The 5819-nt window shown below is 43.5% G+C and overlaps 1 pseudogene; it reads right to left on the bottom strand.

Moving 5' to 3' along the window:
• Positions 1–4361: 4361 nt before the first annotated feature.
• LOC101433722 (rRNA N(6)-adenosine-methyltransferase METTL5 pseudogene) lies at positions 4362–5006 on the bottom strand (annotated as a pseudogene).
• Positions 5007–5819: the final 813 nt, after the last annotated feature.

A 5819-nucleotide genomic window follows, 5' to 3' on the forward strand; every position in this document is an offset into this window, starting at 1 on the left:
ATAAAAGAGACACAAGAAAGCAGGGAGCAGAAGTTCCTGGTGCTTCTTAAAGAGGATGAGCATGGCAAGCTGACATGACAAGATGACACAACAAGAGACACAAGAGGAAAAACACACAATGAGAGACACAGCAAAGCAGGTGACTTAAGCAATTAGGTGCTTCCCTCCCGGGCTTGGTTCCCAGCACCTCCTAAAGAATCAAAGATGAACAGACACAGCAAGTGCAAACAACAAGGGGGTGGGGAGTGATAAATAAATAAAGTAAATCTTTGGAAAAAAAAAGAGTCGATGTTTCCTCTGTCACAGTACTTCAGAGATGGAAAGGAGCTTAGAGACTGTATTACTCAGTCAAAGGGGTGCTGATGCGAAGTACCAGAAATCTGTTGGCTTTTATAAAGGGCATTTATTTGGGGTAAACCTTACAGTTACAAGGCCATAAAGTGTCCAATTCAAGGTCCCATAAGAGGTATTTTCTCACCAAAGTCTGTTGTCACATGTTGAAGCAAGATGGTTGCCGTTCTCTGTAAGGGTTCAACCTTCCTCTTCCTCTTAAGGCTCCGTGGAACCAGCTTCTTCCGATCTCAGCTGTAGGCTGGGGGCTCATTTCTTTCAGGGCCTTCTCAGCTGCTCAGGGTTCTGGTCTCTTGAGCTGCAAACTATCAGGCAAATGGCTCAGCTCTCCCAGGGCTTTCTCTGTTTGAGCCTTCTCCTTTCTACACATGGCAGGACCGAAATGACCAAGTTCTCTCCTCTTCTTCGATGTGTGTCCTTTTATCTCAGCCCATCAAGGGGGCAGGGACTCAACCCTTGAGCCACACCATACCTATGTGGTCAAATCAAAGCCCTAATCTTGATTTAATCAAGTAAACAGAAAGCCTTTGAATTCAATGCAATCAAAGGTATCATGCCCAGAGGAACAGACCAGTTTACAAAAAAATCAATCTTCTTTGGAATTCATAAATAATATCAAACTGCCTCAGAGACTATGTAATTCAATCCCCTTATTTCACTCACGTAAAAACCAAAGCCCAGAACAGTGGTGTGACTTTCCCAAGATGGCTCAGTTAACAGTAGAGTCCATTCTCCTGTTGTCTACATCCTATTGAGGGGACCAGCTCATCAGCTCATCTACTCTTCACAAGCTGAAAAAAAAGCAGTTATTAATGAACTAGGATTGTATCAATGAAAATGTAGCTTTTATCTCTATCTTGAGATCTTGCTTATCTTCACATGCAGAGAGTGGACTCTGAATTAAATTATTCTGCTTCTCTTAGTCCAACATGTTCTTGCAAGTTCTGACTGGATAGAGCCCATCAGTGAATAAATTACCCATTACTCAATTCCTTCCTACTGCTTTTTGAAAAAATCCTTGATGATTTTCAGCAACCAGCCAATTATATCTGAATGAGTTTGCGACTGCTTTTGCATCCACTTGGAGCTCCTTTGATCATGATCCTAGTGAGACTTTTCCTTTTTTTTTTGGCCATATAAAAGCGGGTGAAAATTGCAATCTACATGATGGAATTAAAACCATGCTTAGTTGTTAGTATATAGAAACATTGACATGGACTGTGAAAGGTCCCGTTCTGAGGTGCAGATCAGAAATACATTTCTGTATCTGGTACCTTGAAGAGGAAGGTAACACAGGTGGGGGTCCCATAGGTTGTACAAGGAAGATGGGCCATCTGTCATTGTCATGTGCTCGGAGAAAATGCCCTGTTGGGGCTGTGATCTGGAATGAATCTACTTCTGGCACCTTTGCTAGGATGTCAGTGGGAAAGCCCCATTAGTCATCTTTGCCAGATGGGGGCTTCTGCAAAGCTTCTACGCAGAGCTGTACTTGTCTCTATTAATGAAAACATTGAAGCCACAGGGGTTGTGACCACACATGTCTCATCCTGCCATCCCTCTGGCCCTGTGGGGATCACAAAAAGGGGAATGAGTCGTGGAGCTTGATCTTTGAAATTTTTGAGTTTTGAAGTGTGGGAAATGTCAGGGACACAATTTCTCTTGGAATAAAGAGGCAGAGAATTTTGATCTGTAGAGGGCAGTGGGCTATGAAATTACTGGTTGGAATGTAGTGTTTGCCAAAGTATTATCTATAGACCTTTTTGCTTCCGACATGATGATGCAAATGCAGATTCCTGGTCCTACTTTGGGCTGCCCCAGAATCTCTGCAGGAGGGAACTTCCCAGGTGAAGCTGATGAACAATAACACAACATAATTCTCATCGAAGAGAATGAGGACGCTATCTTTGTTTTGACTTCAGAGAATTCAGATTTTGCTCACCTACATTTAAAGTCTGGTATGACTTTTAAATAGGGTCTGACAACCCTATTTATTTATTTATTTATTTTTATTTTAGTTTTTAAAAAAATTTTTTATTTTTTATTTTTTTATTTTGTCTTTATTTATTTTTTTAATGTTACATTAAAAAAAATGAGGTCCCCATGTAGCCCCCACTCACCTCAACCCACTCCTCCCCCCATAACAACAACCTCCTCCATCATCATGAGACATTCATTGCATTTGGTAAATACATCTCTGAGCACCGCTGCACCTCATGGTCAATGGTCCACACCATAGCTCACACTCTCCCACAGTCCACCCAGTGGGCCATGGGAGGACATACAATGTCCGGTAACTGTCCCTGCAGCACCATCCAGGACAACTCCAATCCCCAAAAATGCCTCCACATCACATCTCTTCCTCCCACTCCCTACCCCAAGCAGCCACCATGGCCACTTTCTTCATACCGATGCCACATTTTCTTCGATTACTAATCACAATAGTTCATGAATAGAATATCAGTAAGTCCACTCTAATCCATACTCTATTCCTCCATCCTGTGGACCTTAGAATGGTTGTGTCCACTCCACATCTATATCAAGAGGGGGCTTAGATTCCACACGGATGCTGGATGCAATTCTCCTCTTTCAGTTGTAGGCACTCTTGGCTCCATGGTGTGGTGGTTGACCTTCTTCACCTCCATGTTAGCTGAGTGGGGTAAGTCCAATAAACCAGAATGTAGGGGTTGCAAGTCTGTTGAGGCTCAGGGCCTGGCTATCACATGGTCAGTCCAGAGATTCAGGTCCCCTGGGTATACATTAAACCCCAGCACCAACTACAGTTCTGGTAACAGTGAAAGGAGAGACTTGTGGACAAAGATCACATCTGAGTCCAGCTCCATCACACAGAAACACAAACTCCAAAGTAGGGCCAGCTGACATGGCACTGAACTCCATCTGCCGTGACCATAGAACCTGTGGGTCTCTGTAGCCCTCAGAAGAACCAATACCTGGGGTTACCATGGGGTTTCCCTTCCCTTCCCTTCCCTTCCCTTCCCTTCCCTTCCCTTCCCTTCCCTTCCCTTCCCTTCCCTTCCCTTCCCTTCCCTTCCCTTCTTTCCCTTCTTTTCTTTCCCCTCGTCTTCCATTGCCTTCCCTTCCCTTCCTTTCCTTTCCCTTCCCTCCCCTTCCCTCCCCTTCCCTCCCCTTCTCAAATGCTCATTATCTCTCTTCCTGTTTTGTTATACTTAACTAGAATTAGAGAATATTCTGGCTGAAGATATGACCCTGAGATTCATGTCACCTGAGACCTTTCTTTCACGGGGAAGTGCCACAGACAACATCTGGGTGTCTGAGCAAGCTCCGGAATATCCACCCTTCCTGGACCCTTGTTCTACTCTCTTTTTTTTTTTTTTTTTTAAAGATTTATTTATTTATTTAATTCCCCCCCTCCCCTGGTTGTCTGTTCTTGGTGTCTATTTGCTGCGTCTTGTTTCTTTGTCCACTTCTGTTGTCGTCAGCGGCACGGGAAGTGTGGGCGGCGCCATTCCTGGGCAGGCTGCTCTTTCTTTTCACGCTGGGCGGCTTTCCTCACGGGCGCACTCCTTGCGAGTGGGGCTCCCCCACGCGGGGACACCCCTGCGTGGCAGGGCACTCCTTGCGCGCATCAGCGCTGCGCATGGCCAGCTCCACACGAGTCAAGGAGGCCCGGGGTTTGAACCGCGGACCTCCCATATGGTAGACGGACGCCCTAACCACTGGGCCAAAGTCCGTTTCCCTGTTCTACTCTCAATTGCTGTTCTCTTGCTCTGTGGTGGTGTGGGTGGGCCGGGTCGGTGGGTTTGTTTCATGTATGATTTGTCTAAGGTTGCTTGGATCCAGCAGCTTATCAGCAGTGGGTTTCTCCTCCTCCGGTATTACACTCAGAAGCTCGGCGTGGAGGAAGGAGCCCCAGGAGACTGTGGGTCCCACCTCTGGCTCACCCATAAGCCAGATGTTGGCTTAGTCATGTCTGTTCCGGGCTCCCCCCTTTTTCTTAAGTAAACAAATTTTTATTTCATTTTAATTAGATTTTAAGCTGCTTTTGTCTTTGGAGGTTTTAAATAAGAAAATGGAATTAGGTCCACTTCAATGTCGCCTGATTTCTTTTTATGAAATTTGTAGGATGCTGAAAGGTCATTTCACAGTTCTGCAATATCCATCTTTATTTTCTCTTCTGCAGATTTCTTTTGAATATGTTATCCAGTTGAGGATTTATGTAAAGAATATACTGCTGTTCTTGCCAATCCAAAGCAAGTCTTCAGAAAAGCCATATCTGTCCCCTTACTATTTTTGGTCTCAAAAGGAGAATTCATAATTACTATATCAAATGACTTGGACATTTTGTTAGGTAATGATTATATAGCACATTAAACCACGTCAACGTTTGTTAATTCAAACTTTTCCACATTCCTATTAAATATTTCCAATGCATCTTTATCCATGTCAAATCTAACACACAACTCTGCTTCTAGCATTGCAGTTTCAATGACAAGCACACCGCAACCACATCCTAAATCAGTAACCATTTTATTTTTGGTGCTATGGATTGTATAGAGTATACATTCTGTGGTGTGTGGCCTATTTGGATACAATTCTAGAATGAGTTTGGGCTTCTCAAATCCATCCACTTGCTGCAGGCAACTTTCTAGTTCCTTAACCCTTCATTTCTTATTCATACGCCTCTTCCTCTTTTCCTCCTTTTTTGAAGTGCCACCTGGACCTCCCATTCTTTATCTGCAAAATGAGGTTTGTGCGAGTGATGGTATGAGTTAATCAGGATTTTCTAAATCCAGGGGCTCCCTGATCACTTTATTCTATTTTTCAGTTGATCATTTCCTTCTTGTTAAAATGCTGTCATGATTTTTTTTTTGTTTTTTTTTTTGTTTTTTTGAGCATTTGTGCCAACGTTTCCATGTTAGTTCAACAAGCTTTTCTGGGCTAAGCAGCGTGCTGGGGATTCAAAGTATGACTAAGAAAGGTTTTGTCTTTAAGGAGCTCACAAAACATGAAAACATACTCTAACAAGTATTGATCTATCTGCTCTTTCTTTGTTCTATCATTAGCTCTCTCTTAAAATTTCTCTGTACTTTCCTTGGAAAATGGTCCTCACCACTTAATTTCAGCCCCCATTAAAATATTTATCATTACCCTGACATTCACCCACCCCTGAGCGCTAGATTCATATTTACAACGACATCCCGGTCACCTCGCCTGGATTTCCCTCCGGGACCTCAAATTCAACAAGCCCCGGATGAAACTCTTCTCCACAATGTGCTGGTTTGAGTCTTTTGTTGACCACAGAAAATCCTTTTCTTAAAGTGAACCCCTTCCTGTAGGCTGTAAACTTATTTTAGAGGGGACCTTTGATTAGATTGCTTCAGTTAAGGGTCTTTGGTTAGACTGCAAGACCCAGCATGGGTCGTAATCTTCTTATTGGAGCCCTTTATAAACAGAGGACTAGAAAGTCACAGATACAGGGAGAAGAGGTT

This window comes from Dasypus novemcinctus, chromosome 15 (assembly GCF_030445035.2).
Source record: "Dasypus novemcinctus isolate mDasNov1 chromosome 15, mDasNov1.1.hap2, whole genome shotgun sequence".
Taxonomy (NCBI): Eukaryota; Metazoa; Chordata; class Mammalia; order Cingulata; family Dasypodidae; genus Dasypus; species Dasypus novemcinctus.